The sequence below is a fragment of the Dromiciops gliroides genome, chromosome 3 (genome assembly GCF_019393635.1).
Source record: "Dromiciops gliroides isolate mDroGli1 chromosome 3, mDroGli1.pri, whole genome shotgun sequence".
Taxonomy (NCBI): Eukaryota; Metazoa; Chordata; class Mammalia; order Microbiotheria; family Microbiotheriidae; genus Dromiciops; species Dromiciops gliroides.
Window position 1 is genome coordinate 301,621,975 of NC_057863.1, and position 16,063 is coordinate 301,638,037.

At 34.9% G+C, this 16,063-nt stretch overlaps 1 non-coding gene and 1 pseudogene across 1 annotated transcript; one reads left to right on the forward strand and one right to left on the reverse strand.

Annotated features, from left to right (window-relative positions):
• The window catches only part of LOC122749702, a 327,223-nt pseudogene that overhangs the window by 148,396 nt on the left and 162,764 nt on the right, over positions 1 to 16,063 (reverse strand).
• Positions 9,717 to 9,823, forward strand: LOC122752329. The gene has a single exon (XR_006356088.1). It is a non-coding gene; the product is annotated as a U6 spliceosomal RNA (small nuclear RNA).

Below are 16,063 nucleotides of genomic sequence, written 5' to 3' on the forward strand. Positions count from 1 at the left end.
TCAAAGTAAGTAAAAATACAATTCATTTTTAATTTGTGGTTTTCTAAGTTGGTATTTAGCCAACAGGGAGTTGATACCATTGCATGCTATGCTCCCTTATGAATATGTGCTATCATTCATTTTACTTTTCTGGATCCTGCTTTCCTTATCTGGAAAATAAAAGGGTCGGACAAGACAATCTCTAAGGTCCCTCCTAGCTTTAAGTGCTATGATCTTCATTTTATAACAAATTAGATTCTCAAACATCAATTTAGGAGCTTTAATACAAGCATAATTACACTATTTCATACCTGTATGATTGAAAATGGCAATATTCTTCATGGAACATAACCAATAGAAAAGAGATATTCCCAAGTGAAAATACTCACCTACCTACTTACAATACATAACACAGTAATAAAAAAGCCTTATAACAAATTGAGACAAAATTAAATTATCCAACAGATATTCAGTAGATGAGATTAAAGACAGGTTGGTGGTTCAATGGATAGAGTGCAGGGCCTGGAGTCAGAAAGACTCATCTTCCCAAATTCAAATCTGGCCTCCAACACCTACTAGCTGTGTGACTCTGGGCAAGTCCCTTAACACTGTTTGCCTCAATTTCTTCATCTGTAAAATGAGCTGGAGAAGGATATGGCAAACCACTCCAGTATCTTAGCCAAGAAAATTCCAATGGGGTCATGAAGACTCAGATGAGTGACCAAAATTGCTGAGCAACAAAATTTTTCCTTGCTCTTTGGCACAAAAACTTTAGTCCTTGACTCCATTAGGCAAATATAATGGTTGATTCATCCACTCTGGACTAAAACACAATGGTCAGGACTTAGCAACATATCAAATAAGTTTAAGTTTTATAGTAGAGCACATACCACTGAATTTGCTTTCCAAAAAGGGGAAGGGTGGCGGGAGGAAAGTTATTCATAAATTTAAAGAGTTTGCTGCAGTATGCTGATCTTCACACTTCGAGAAAACTGATGAGGTTTACTTAATTTGATTATATTTAAGGGGAAAATGCACTGAACTTCTTGAGGTAACCCTCCATATTAGGTATGTAGGATTGACTTATTACTGGATTACTAAGTACACAATTGATTTTCCAGGGTGAGGTGAGAGAAAACCCATTCAAGAACAACGATATTTTTAAAAGAATTCTCAAGAAGGGAGATCAAAGAACACAGATAGAAAAATCATTTTAAAGAACTCTTAACCAAATAAAGGATAGTAGTGACTGCAAAAGGAAAAAAAGTAGATAATTTTGATTACTTGAAATTGAAAAGCTTTTGTACTAGCAAAATCAATTCAAATAACATAAAAAGGGAAGCTGTCAGTTGTGGGATAGAGGTGGAGGAATCCCTCTATCAATTATTTCTGATCAAAGTGTGAATGCAAAGATATTTAGGAAACCAACATAAATATATGGCAAAGACCTATTCTCTAATGAATACCAGGTCAAAAAATATGAACAAAGAGTTCCCCCCAAAAAAAAAATACAAACTATTAACAATCATATAAAATAATGCTCTAAACAACTAACATTAAGAGAAAAGCAAATGAAAACAACTCTGACGTGTTATCTTACACCAAGCAAATTGACAAAGGCACACTAACACACTCTTGATGGAGCTATGAATTGGTCTAAATATTGTGGAAAACAATTTGAAATTATGCAATGAAAGTGATTAAAATGTCCATAGCCATTGGTCCAGATTTCCCATTGCTATGCCAATACCCTTAAGAAGGTCAAAGACAGAAAGGTCCCATATAGATCAAAATATTCATAGCAGAATTTTGTCTCTGTGCATCATAGGAAAGAAGTAGAACCAAAAAAGATTCTCATTGATTGAGGAATGGGAAAACAAATAAATGGTGGGATATGAATGTAATAGATTATTGCCATGGCTTAAGAAACAACGAATACGGAGCAGCTAGGTGGCGCAGTGGATAGAGCACTGACCCTGGAGTCAGGAGGACCTGAGTTGAAATCTGGCCTCAGACACCTAACACTTACTAGCTGTGTGACCCTGGGTAAGTCACTTAACCCCAATTGCCTCACCAAAAACAAACAAAAAAAAGAAAAAGAAAAAAAAAAGAAACAATGAATATGAAGAATTCAGAAAAGAGTGAGAAGATTAAATAGATAGATGATGTATGATAGGTGATAGATAGAGAGAGACAGATAGATTGACATAGATATAGATATAGATAGATGATAGATGCAAACTGAAGTAAGCAAAACCAAGAAAACAATACACACAATGTATAGTAGAAATACAGCAAGATAACTGGAAAAAGAAGGAAAAAACAATGACAAATGAAAGTGAACACTTTATAGTTATAATGATCAAGCTTGTCCCTAAAAAACAAAAAATGAGAAAGTGTACCCTGTCCTCTTCTTGGAAGAGGGAGACCATAATGGGGTGGAATAATTCATATACAGCCAGACTTAGTTGATGTGTTGGTTAGTATTGCTGAAATCAGGGCAGGGGTGGGAGGGAAGGAGATTATATTTTTTATTTTTCATTACAAGGGATGCCTTAATGGTCAACAAATGGATATGTTTGGACATTAATATATTATAAAAACAAAAATATCAATAATTTTTAAGTAAAGTAAAAGTTAGACTTCCTCTGAGACTAGAGAAAATGAAGAGAAGACAACTTAAAAATTAAAGTGATGGCTTTCCATTTAAGATTGTGATATGAGGGAGCAGCTGGGTGGCGCAGTGGATAGAACACCGGCCCTGGATTCAGGAGGACCTGAGTTCAAATCCGGCCTCAGACACTTGAGACTTACTAGCTGTGTGACCCTGAGTACACCTTCATTGCCCCACCAAAAAAAAAATTGTGATATGAAAGGTCACAGAGGAGCCAAACTCTCTCTCCTGCGTCTACATCAGAAGGGATCTAAGAAGGATACCAAATCTAATCATGATTAAGAGATTTAAAGAGAAACAGTGGTTTCCTCCATCCAGTCTAAGACTGTATAAGAAGACAGCTAGAAGCCTAAAGGTACTGAGAGAGAGACTATGCCAGTGAAGGCAGCATAAGTGCAAGTAAATAAAGGCCTGAAGTTGACAAGAGTCAGGCCAGGCATGCTCTGGATGGAAGTCCTGATGTCCATAGCATTCTGACAGGAATAATGCAGAGGTCCTTGAAGCCCGAAGAGCTCTGAGTATATATAGATATGCCAGGGGAGACAGAAGCTAGATGCAACAGCCTCGTAAATCAGGGACAGAACCAGAAAGGGCTTGACCACTCCATCTAGATGTATGACAACATGCAAAGGCTGGCTCAAAGTCTTAGATCAGAAACTGAAGCTGGAAATATGAGTAAATGAAAGAAAGCTTCAAACAAAATAGAAAGGTTAATAAATGCCCAAGGGATAAACTCAGAAGAAGAGAGTGATTCCACATAAATAAGTAGAGCCAAAGTTTTGTTGTTATTGTTAGTTTTTTAATGATTTGGCCATGAGGATTTTTGTTTGTTTGTTTGTTTTATTTGGGGGGGGCAGGTGAGGCAATTGGGGTTAAGTGACTTTCCCAAGGTCACACAACTAGTTAAATGTCAAGTGTCTGAGGCCACATTTGAACTCAGGTCCTCCTGAATCCAGGGCTGGTGCTCTATCTAGCTGCCCCAAGGATTTTAAAAGAAAGGAAGAAAATAAGCATTTACTAAGGACATTCTCTGTATGTCTATCTCATTTGAACCTCACATCAGGTGAGCACACAGATGCTCTTATTACTCCCATTTTACAGTTGGGGAAACCAGAGCAGGCATGCATAGATCAATTGACTTGCCCAAGGTCACACAGGTAGTAAATGTCTGAAGTTGGATTTGAACTTAGGTCTTCTTGACTCCAGACCCAGCAGTATATCCACTGTGCTAATGAGTTTGCCTTAAAAAAAAAAAAATGGCTAAAAGAGCCTCTCCTGCTGGCGGAGCTGGCTGCCACCATGAATGCCACTGTAACCATCAGAACCAGGAAGTTCATGACAAATAGACAAAAAGGCACTATGGAGGATGTTTATCCATGAAGATATGGATTTTTTATCACAGCATAAATAAAGTATGTAAAAACTATTTTTAATGGCTAGAAGAAATGAAGCAAGAGATTAAAAATGAAATTACAAGTGCAATAAGAGCTCTGAAGGAAAATATTGGAAGGGGATTAAATAGCATAAAATAGAAAGTAGAAAGACTCCAGAGGTGAAATCCCTGAAAACTAGATTGGAGTAACAGAGCTCAGTGACTCCAGGAGACAACAAGAAATATGGGAACAAAGACAAAAATTGGAAAAGAGAAAAGAGAATATAAAGTATCTCCTATCAAGAAGAATTGACCGGGAAAATAGACTGAAGAGAGATAATTTATGAACTATCTGAAAACCATGACTAAACAACAAAACTGGATACCATATTTCAAGAAATTATTTTTAATTGCCCAAATGTTTTAGAAGAAGAAAGCAAAAATAGAAAGAACCCACAAGTCACCTCCCAAAAGAAGTCACAAATTAAGGGGCGGGGGGGAGAATGCTATAATCAAAATCCAGAGTTTCTAATTCAAAGAATAGATAGATGATAGATAGATAGATAGATAGATAGATAGATAGATAGATAGATAGATAGATAGATAGATAGATAGATATAGATGTGGCATCTGAGCTGTGTTTTGAAGGATGGTGGCAAATATACTAACTGGAGCTGAGAGAGGATGGACATTACAGACATGAGATACCTTTTGTTCATAGAGAGGCAGAAAATCAGTTGCCGTGCCAAATTTTGGGGTGGTTATGTGGCAGTTTCTTCAAAGACAGCTTTTCAGATTTCCATTTTTGTGTAGAAAAGGAGCCATTTCTGACATTATTGAGAAGTTCTACCTCCTTTGAGAAATTCAAGAAAGAGGTTATAGGGGAGGAAGATGTCACCTATTCTATTTTCAGATCCATTTTAGGATCTTTGAAAATGGTAATTGCTTGAGGGGATAGGAATGTGAGACTGAAATATTTCCTAATTTATTCAAGGTAAGCTAACAATGGGGACATGGAGACTGTGGATAGAGAAGAAAAGAGGGCATAGATGGAGTTTTGAGGTATTAGAAATCAGGATATCGATGATAATCCAGGCAACTGAGGAATAGTCAGATAGGTATAAAGAAAAACAAGAAATCAAGATCACAAAAAAGGGGAGGGGAGAATATATCTAGGAAAAGAGAGTGATCTGCAATGTTAAATGCTACAGAGATATCATGGAGACTAGAGACTGTGTGTGTGGGTGATGTACAGTCTATACATTTCTCTTATTTCTTACTCATGAATCACACTTTCTAACTTTTTGCTGTCTTCCTCTGTCTACTATTTTAATTAAAATCTCAATTAAAAGTATCAAAGTTCAGAGAGTCTTATCCAGGTTTTTATATAATTTCTCTACTTCCTAATCCTTAGTGGCAGATGTTGAGACCTAATATTTTCATTATGGTCTTGCAAATACTTTTATATTTACAATAATAAGTCCCACCAACTCTCTTGTACAATATGAGAAAACCAAATGTCACATGAAATGATTTCTTTTATCTAAAAGACTGGCAGAGAAGAGAAGCCCAAAGCATCCTTCCCTATTAGGAAACTTCCTTTTGTGTTTAATCTAAATTCTGTGTTCTGCAGTTTAAAAGCATTTCCTCTTAGTCTATCCTCTCTCTAACTAGCACAGAGCTAGCTGCCATACTCTATATGATAGCCCTCCATTTACTTGAGCAAGTTCTTATTCTTTTGGACTTTGCACTGACTCTGACACTGTTGACCATCTGCTTCTTTATTCTTCCTCCTACTCAAAATCTTGACTTCCATATAAGCACACTCTGATGCTCTTTGGAATTATCAATCTATTTTCAACAAACTCCCCTATGCCTTTGAATTTTTCTGAAAACAATTCTTCTACTTCTTTGCTTTAATATCCAACTAGCTGTCCCATGAGCATATCATGTTCTACAAAGCCAACCCTTTCCCTTATTTGTTTTGTCCTCTATCCTTCTACCTCTCATTCTTCCTTCAATCATAAGGTCAGGAATATAGGACCACATTACCTTGTTCCTTTAGTACTAGTACATCTCTCTCTGTCTATCTCTCAATTACTTTTCCTTTTTTTGAGATTTGATCCATATCTTTCACCTTCTATCCATATTTGTTGATATCCTTTACTTGCTTCCAGACCATTTTCCTAATCCTTATAATGCATTGTAATACCTGGCTTGTTCATAGTATTTCTCTTTACCCCAACATCTAGCCATCATTTTGGTGAACTTCAATATTCATAGTCATGATCTCTTTAGCCCACTCACCTCTCAGTTCTTCAGCCTATTTAACTCTAACACTCTCTTTCTTCTCACTCAAACTACCTTTGGCATGTTTCCAACATATGTTTTGGAATATCGACACCTTTGTGCTCTGATTATTTCATCTCTCCCTATGCCCCACTTTGACCTCCAGTTCCTCTACTGCTCAGTATTTTCCCAGATTATCACCCTCTTTTGGCTTTACTTTCTTGCCTAATTACCCATATAGGACTAAAAGCAAGCAGATGAAAAGTGATCTGACTATGATGTGCAGTTGGATGGACAACCCACACAGCTTGTCCATAACTTCTTATTCCTTGTTCAGATGCTACAAGTTGACAAGAAACTGATTCAGTAATTTAATAAGAGAAAGAGAGTGACCTGGATTACCTTTATGAAATAGTATAGTTCTTTTGATGATCCCAAGCTTTTTGCTAAAAACAACGGATCATCTCCTGAACATCAAAATTATTTTGATGATGTTTTTATGGCTACAAGTTGTCTCCAATAAATTGAAGATTAGAATCTCCCAAAGAGCAATTAAGAAGTGCACTGTGGGGTGTGATCAGACTCAAAAACATTGCAAATAATGAAATTTGGTATGAAAGATGTGATTATGAAATGTATGACTTGAAAAAAAGATGAACAAGTCTTACAGCAAGAGCAAGGAATAATAAACATCAAGTCAACAAACTTGTATGTATATTAAATATGTACTATGTGCCAGGTGCTATGAACTTTGTACTCCATTGGTTTCCATAAAATGTCAGAAATCAAAACAAAAGATCTTGGCACATTATTTGACAGTTTTATGGGGAAACATGGACAAGAGTTGCAAAGGTTGGACAGGAATGGAGGGATTGTTTTTGTCTCACTAGAGATAGTTCCCACATTTATGAGATCACAAATCCATTGCAATATAAATCATCATCTATCTGTAATTGTGTGAATGTGAGCATGACTGAATCTAGGAGGATGGAAGGAACAATTCTGAGTTTCATTCTAGCCTTATTAGTCTATAAGAATTCCACCTGCAGAAAACAATTTTATTCAAAGGCTGTGTTAAGTTCAATGACAAATCATCAAGTTTGAAACAAGCTTCATATCATGATAATTCTTTAATATTCATAACTAGGCACTTAATAAATGTTCATTGAATGAATGAATGACTATACTCTGTAGAAGCAGCTGTTCTCTGTCTCCTCTGTACATAGAAAGAATGGAAAGAATGCTGCCAATTAGATGTTTGTTCCATTCTGGCCAAAGCATTGCTTTTCTCACCATTATTTCTGCAATGTACATAGAAGCACATCTGCCTCACAAATCCTTTGCTTCCTTCACTGATAGTAAAGAGAGATTTGCAGGGGAGAGAGGGAATTTAAAGTTAACTTTAAGAAATGTAAGTCCGGGTAATTATTTTTGGAATAGCAAAAATCCCTAAATTTGCTGTAACTTGCAGTTTTAGAGACTGGAGACCATCAAAGCTCAAGAAGTCTACACTAAACTAAAGAGAATGGACCCAAAACATGCCAAGTAGTATCACATACATAAATGAAGAGGATTTCAACATCATAATAGAAAGTGGAGGGAATTTTCAGAGAAGGAAAGAAGATAAATTCAACCTCAGGAATATAACTGACACTTAGTAGAACGAGTAGAATATGGCTATGAAGGGTTATTTATACCTTATCTAAATGTAAGGCATAAAATAAAGTGATGATGAAGTGGCATGATTGTATTAAAAAGATATTCATTTGTGAGAATAATCGTGAAGTGCAGTTTGGAAGCATGGTGGGAAAAACAGAAACAATATTATTGTGGTAGTATACTACAGATCAAGAGACCAGGAAGAGGAAATATTTGAGGAATTTGGAAAACAGATGAGAAACCTGGATCAGAGACATAATGGTAATAGAAATTCAACTAGTCCAGTAATTACTAGATCTCTCCCTACCTCCTCTGTCTCTGTCTCTCTCTGTGTGTCTCTGTCTCTTTCTGTCTCTGTCTCTGTCTGTCTTTCTCTCTCTCTCTCTCTCTCTCTCTCTCTCTCTCTCTCTCTCTCTCTCTGTGTGTGTGTGTGTGTGTGTGTGTGTGTGTCTCTCTCTGACTGTCTCTCTCTCTTACTCTCTCAAACTCCATAAAAGCTGAAAGGGTTTTTTTTTTTACTTCCTCTAATGATCATTTTATTATATAAAAGCTGGAGGTAGCAGATAGAGAACATTTAGAAAGTATTCTAACCAATAATTATTAAAGTATTCTAACCAAATTCTATATCTAACCATTAATGAAGAAAATCTATTTCTAAAATAGAAATGATGAGAATATTGGAAGGAAGTAACTATTTCACCTGAGCAGTCATTATACAGGAGAAAAAAGCTAGGTATATTCTGATATGCTCCATAGATTTTTTTTAAATGTTGTGAAACTAAATAGGCAATTAACATAGATATAATACTCCTGGTTTTCAGGAAAATATTTAACAAACTCCATGGAGCCATTTGTGGAGGAAATAAACCTATATAGGTTATATGATAACATAAGATTAATTTGGAACTGGTAAAATGAACACATCTAAAAAATAATCCTTAATGGATTGGCACCCACTTGGAAGGAGGTTTCTAATGGACTATCCAAAGGATCTATACTTTGTCCTATGTTATTCAATATTTTTAGGAGTGACTTGATTGAAAATATTAATTACATGCTTATCAAATTTATGAATGATACAATGTAGAAAGAAAAGTTAATAAATGGATTAACTTGGAACCTAAAAAGATCTCAACAGGATGATAGATCAAATATTATATGCTGAAGTTAATATAAATAAGCTTAAAGTCCTTCCTCTCAACCCCCCTCCCACCAAAAATATAGAAGTACAAAATGGAGCAAACTGCCTAAAAAGCAGTTTATATGAAAAGTTCTGGGTTTTTTTTAATATACTGAAGCTCAATATGAATAAAAAAAGTGATATAAAAAGCTAATATAACATTGGACTTTTAACAGAAGCAGAGTAAAAGAATGCTTGAGCAGTTAGCATCCTGCCTATTCTTCACTATTTCAGCCACATCCAGGGTAACATTTTCAATTTTGAGTATTATATTTTAACAAGGACATTGATAAACTGGAATACATCCTGGATGGAGTGATGAGGATGGACAGGGTTATTTATCCTAAAGAAGAAAAGGAAGACTTAGGAGAGTCATATCAGCTATCTTTGTATTATTCCAAATAATCTAATTATTCCAAATAAAAATGTGGAAGAGAGGATAGACTCATTCAATTGGACTCCAGTAAGCAGTACTAACAGCAAGAAATTAAAGTACCACAGAGGCAAATTGAGGTCCCATATAAAGAAAAACTAAGCAATTAGAAAGCAAAAAGTGGAACCCAGTATTCACCTGAGCAATACATAGCCTCAAAATGGTTTGATACAAAGTGGATTAGTATTGACCCTCCAGAAAGATGACCCACTAATTTATGAAGAATTACATAAGTTTTCACTCCTGGTGAAGATGAAAATTGATGCAAACATCCTGGAAAAATCATTTGTAAGAAAAATTACTAAATTATTCAATGTCCTTTGACCCAGAGATCCCACTGCAAGGTAATTATTCACAGCAAGACTACTATATGAAAACATTCATAAGATTGTGATAACAAAAAGATAGAAAAAAAACATGAGCCCAGTAATTGAAGCATGGCTAAATAAACTGAGAATAATGGAATATCATGGGGCCATAAAAGATGAGGAACATGAAAACTTCAGAGAAACATGAGAACACTTATATGCAGTGATGCAGATTAGGGAAAAGAGTTAAAGAATGTTGTATACAAGGCCTTCAACATTGTAAATAAAGGTAACAATAAACTCAATAAAACTAGGGTCAAATATATCCCACAATGCCCTAAGTATCAATCAATTTGAGTCAAAGTCTACCTCTTTTCCTTTCTGTTAATAATTAGTAAGTTTTTGGAGTGGAAAGTGACATATGCCATCAATTATAGTCATGTTATTAGTCAATTTTGCTTAACTGTGTGTGAGAAATGTCATTTGTAGGAGGTTTTGTTTGGGTGTCTATTGGAAAGTATCTGTTGAATAGTATGTACCCAAAAATGTTTAAAAATAATTACAGTGAAAAAAAATAATTGGAATGGGAACCTTGGAAAGTAGTGGGTTCCCCATTAATGGAAGTCTTCAAGATGATGCTAGATGACCACTAACAGGGATGTCATACAGGGAATGCCTATTCAGGCAGGAGCTGGACAAGATGACCTCTACAATTGCCTCCAGTGCTGCAATTCTTTGATCATGCAATTGTCTTAAAACATTTTGAACTATGCCAGATAATGTATAATTTGCAAAGTGATGCATGCAAGTGGAATAAAGGAGTTACTAGTCCCTCCAAGTATTTTATCCAAAGAAGGGGAGGGGAAACAGGACATTAATACAACAATATTCCTTCTTTTCAGATGATATGATGATATACTTGGAAAACCCCAAAGATTCAACTAAAAAGCTAACTGGAACAATTTATAATTTTAGCAATGTAGCAGAATATAAAATAAATCCACATAAATCATTAGTATTTATATTTATATATATATCTACATATTTATATATAAACATATGTATAAATTTATATAAATATATATTACCCACAAAACCCTACAAGAAGAGATAGTAAGATATATCCTATTTTAAATAACTGTAGACAGCATAAAATACCTGGGAGTATACCTACCAAGACAAACCCAGGAACTACATGAACATAATTATAAAACACTTTTTATACAAATAAAGTAAAATTTAAATAATAAGAAAAATGTTAATCATTCATGAGTGGGCAGAGCCAATATACTAAAAATATCAATTCTACCTAAGGTAATCTATTAATTCAATGCCATTAAAATTAAATCACAAAACTTATTTTATTGACCTAGAAAAATAAATTTTAAAATTAATTTGGAATAATAAAGGATTAAGAATATCAAAGCAATTAATGAAAAAATATAAAGGAGGGAGTTTTAGTAGCACCAGATCTTAAAATAGTAATTATAAAAACTATTTGGTATTGACTAAGAAATAGAAAAGTAGATTGATGGAACAGAGTAGACCTTCAATAGATAGTAATAAATTATTATAGTTACCTTGTGTTTGACAAATGTAAAGATTTAAGCTTATGGAATAAGAATTGACTAATTGGTAAAAAAAAAACTGTTGGAAAAATTGGAAAGTAGTATGGCAGAAACTGAGAATAACCTAATATCTTACACTGTTTACCAAGATATGGTCAAAATGGATACATGATCTAGATATAAAAGTAACTATCATAAGTAAATTAGAAGAACATGGAATATGTTACCTATCAGAATTATGGATACATGAATAATTTATGAATGACAAAGAGCTAGAGAGCATTGTGAGATGTAAAATGGATAATTTTGATTACATTAAATTTTTAAAGTTTGGTACAAATAAAAACAATGTAGGCTAGATTAGAAGAAAATTTGAAAATTGAGGGGAAAATTTTTAGACAGTTTCTTGGATAAAAGTCTCATATCTCAAATATATATATAGAACTTTGTCAAATTTATATGAATAAGTAATTCTCCAATTGATAAATAGTGAGTGGATATGAACAGGAAGATTTCCAATGAAGAAATCAAAGCTCTATATAGTCATATGAAAAATGCTCTCAATCATTATTGATTGAAGAAATGCAAATTAAAACAACTTTGAGATATCATCTCAAACATATCAAATTGACTAAAATGATAGAAGGGGAAATTGAAAAATGTTGGAGGGGCTGTGGAAAAAGCAGGATACTAATACACTGTTGGTGGAACTGCAAACGAATCCAACCAATTTGGAGAACAATCTGGAATTGTGCCCAGAGTTATAAAATTGCATATACTCTCTGACCCAGCAATGCCACTATTAGGTCTGTTTCACAAGGTGATCAGAGAAAAAAGAAAAGAATGTATGTGTTCTAAAATATTTATAGCAGTTTTCTTTGTGGTGGCAAAGAATTGGAAACTGAGCAGATGCCCATCAATTGGGGAATGGTTAAACAAGTTGTGGTATATGATTGTGATGGAATACTACTGTGCTATAAGAAAGGAAGAGCAGTTGATTTTAGAAAAAACATGGAAAAACTTGCATAAAATAATGAAGAGTGAAATGAGCAGAACCAAGAGAACATTGTATATAGTAACATCATTATTGTATGAAGAATAACTGTGAATGACTAAGTTATTCAGACTGTCATAAATACTTAAATCAACTGCAAAGAACCTATGAAGGAAGAGGCTATCCACCTCCAGAGAAAGTACTGATAAATAGAAGTGTGCATAGTATGGCTTTACATATTTGTACATGTATGCATATGTGTGTATGTGAAATGGTGGCCTTCTCTACTATGGGGTAGGGAGGGAAAGGAGACAGTTTGGAATTTAAAATGTAACCCAGGGGGCAGCTAGGTGGTACAGTGGATAAAGCACTGGCCTTAGATTCAGGAGGACCTGAGTTCAAGTCCTGACTCAGAACTTGACACTTACTAGCTGTGTGACCCTGGGCAAGGCACTTAACCCCCATTGCCCCACCACAAAATTAAAAAAAAAAATTAAATTAAAATAAAATGTAACCCAAAATTTAATTATTTTTTTAAAACATAAGAATACTTGTATCACTATCACCAAAAAAAAGTCAACAATTGCAAATAGCAATAGTTCATTAATTCCTTAATTCCCTCACAAGAGAGAGAGACATATTTTCAAATTCCGGTAACATTTCAGCCTGTCCACAGAGACTTACAGGATCACAGTACATAAATGTGAATATCAAAGAGACTTCAAAGGCCATTAAGTCTGAACCCTTCTTTTTACAGATAAGGAAATTGAGGTCCAAGTTTCCTAAATGACTTCCCCATATTCACACAGATAACACATAGCAGACATGACATTCATATTAATGAACTTTTTTTAGTTGACTCTCTAGGATCCTTTAAGTATACAATCATGTCATCTATTGTTTCGTGGGGTTTTTTTGGGGGGGAGGGACAATAAGGGTTAAGTGACTTGCCCAGGGTCACACAGCTAGTAAGTGTAAAGTGTCTGAGGCCACATTTGAACTCAGGTCCTCCTGAATCCAGGGCTGGAGTTTTATCCACTGCATCACCTAGCTGCCCCCCTCCCATCATGTCATCTGAAAAATAACTTATAGTTTTGTTTCTTCTAGACATGCTTACTCCCTCAGCTTCTTTGTCCTATCAGCATTTCTAGTACTATTCTAGCCAAAGAGTGAGGACAACAGACATCCTTGTTTCACCACGATAAAATTGGACAAAACAGACATGGAATTTGAATCCTGTCTTCTCACGTCAAATCTGTTGTTCTTTCCACTGTATTGTGCCACCTCCAATTGACTATACTCTTCCTGAATTTCTCATAATCCATGCACAATAGAGTTGTCCAGAATACTCTTTATACACCTAGGCTACACAACATTATTTTTTTTCTGTAATATCTATGTACCTGAATGATATTGACAATGATAGTGTTTAATTTAAAACAGGAATGTTTGCCAAAAAAAAATGCATTTCAGTTCCTTTATTTTCTCTATCTATTAATAAAGCTACTAATGAACTGGGAATTGCTCCAGAGGTAGAGAGCATTATAGAAGAGGGATTATATCCATTGACATTTACATAATAATTTAAGGCCTGCAAAGTGCTTTATGTAAATTATCTCATTAGATCCTCACAACAATCTTGGGAGCTAGGGGCTTTATGTATTTTTATTCCCATTTTATAAAATGAAGAAACTGAGGATCAAGGATGTTGAATGACTTGCCCAAGGTCACCAGTACTACGTGTTTTCAATGTATCAATAGGAGCATATTTTGAGTTGAGAGACCTCAGAAATCATCTCATCCAACCCCTTTGTTTTACAGCTGAGGAAACTGAGGCTCAGAAGTGTTAAATAATTTGTCCACTGTCACACAGGAACCAAAACTAGGTCCTTTGATTTGTGTCATTTGAAATATTGTGGGGAAGCCTGTCTCTGTTCTAAGTTATTGGGGAACTTAGCTGGGGTTTCTAATATATTGCTACTTTTAAATTAGAGGCTATTGAACCATTTTTTGGCATTAAGCATTTATTAATCATATTAAACGTTAGTAAAGAGAGAGCACATGGCTCCAAATTAGAGATCAGAAGCCCCAAGTACCTAGATATAGAGGAAAGTGAGAGGGGATGCATGGCTGCCTTCTTTAGCATCACAGGCCAAGAGAGAATGTTTCTTGTGGACCACAGGAGAGGAGGCCCTTACACACTGTTCAAAGTTAATTGGCTAGCATCATTCAAATCTATTGGTTTACTGGACCTGAGGGTGTTACATATTAAAATGAGCTGTTCATGCTGAGCTCAAGGTCAGCCTTTGCTCTGAGGGCAAAAACTTTCAGGTGTGGTTTCTATTGTCTACTGAATGTTTGAGTCAGTCTGATCTCTAATTCTACTGACTCTGGGCTGCCTGTGAGAAACCAGCCAGAGTTCTTGAGTGGGGTTAGGGTCACTGGGTCTTCCCCAAAACCCATTATTAATAATTATTTTCCCACAGATTCCAAATCCACATTGTATACAATACCTCATCTTAATACCCCATCTAAAGAAAGTGACTAGATTAATAGGTGGCATAGTAGGATAGATCCCTGATTTCAGTGGTATGCTAGTAAATGTTTAACACCTGGCTCTTGGGGGTGGAGGGATGGAGCAGAGTGCACTAACACACTTTTAAGATTAATCTCCATTATTAATATTTTCTCCTTCATTTCCTTAAGCCTAGACAATCAACAAACTAAGAAATCAAGCCCTGACTTGTAGTGTTTGAGAACTTCTGAATTGTAGATGCTCATGTTGAAAATTTAACAATTAGGCCTTGCAAATCTGCCTAAGCTGGCTCTAGCACACCACCGATTTAGGGTCAGAAAGAACTGTCATTTCAGATTCACTCACTAAATATGTGACCCTGGATAAATGATTTAACTCCTCTTGACCTCAGTTTCCTAATCTGTACAATGAGGATTACAGCATATACAATGAAGAGTTGTTATGAAGATCAAATGAGAAATATATGTTTATATACGATAGATGTATATGCAATTATTATATATAACATAGAATGCCTTATGTATATTATATGTAACCTTTTATATTATAGGTATAATTATATGCAATTATATATAATATACAAATGCAAATATATTCATATAAAGAATATATTAATATAATATAAAGTATCTTATAATATACTGTTGTATATAACATATAATGTTATATACATATTATATATAATTATACACCTAATATGTATATTACATCTAATAATGTCTATATTACATTATATTTATGGACTTTATATATTTATATATGTGTTATATGATGTCTAATATGCAGCCAGGTAGCGCCATGGATAGAATGCCAGGCCAGACCCATCTTCCTGAGTTCAAGCTGTGTGACCCTAGGCAAGTTACTTGACCCTTTGGGCCTCAGTTACTCATCAGTAAAATGAGCTAGAGAAGGAAATGGGAAACCACTGTAATATCTTTGCCAAGAAAACCCCAAATGGGATCACAAAGACTCAGACATGATGGAAATGGCTGAAAAATCACAAATCCATATAATTACACATATAGTATGTGTTTAAATATATAGTATATGCATATATGTATGTATGCCCAT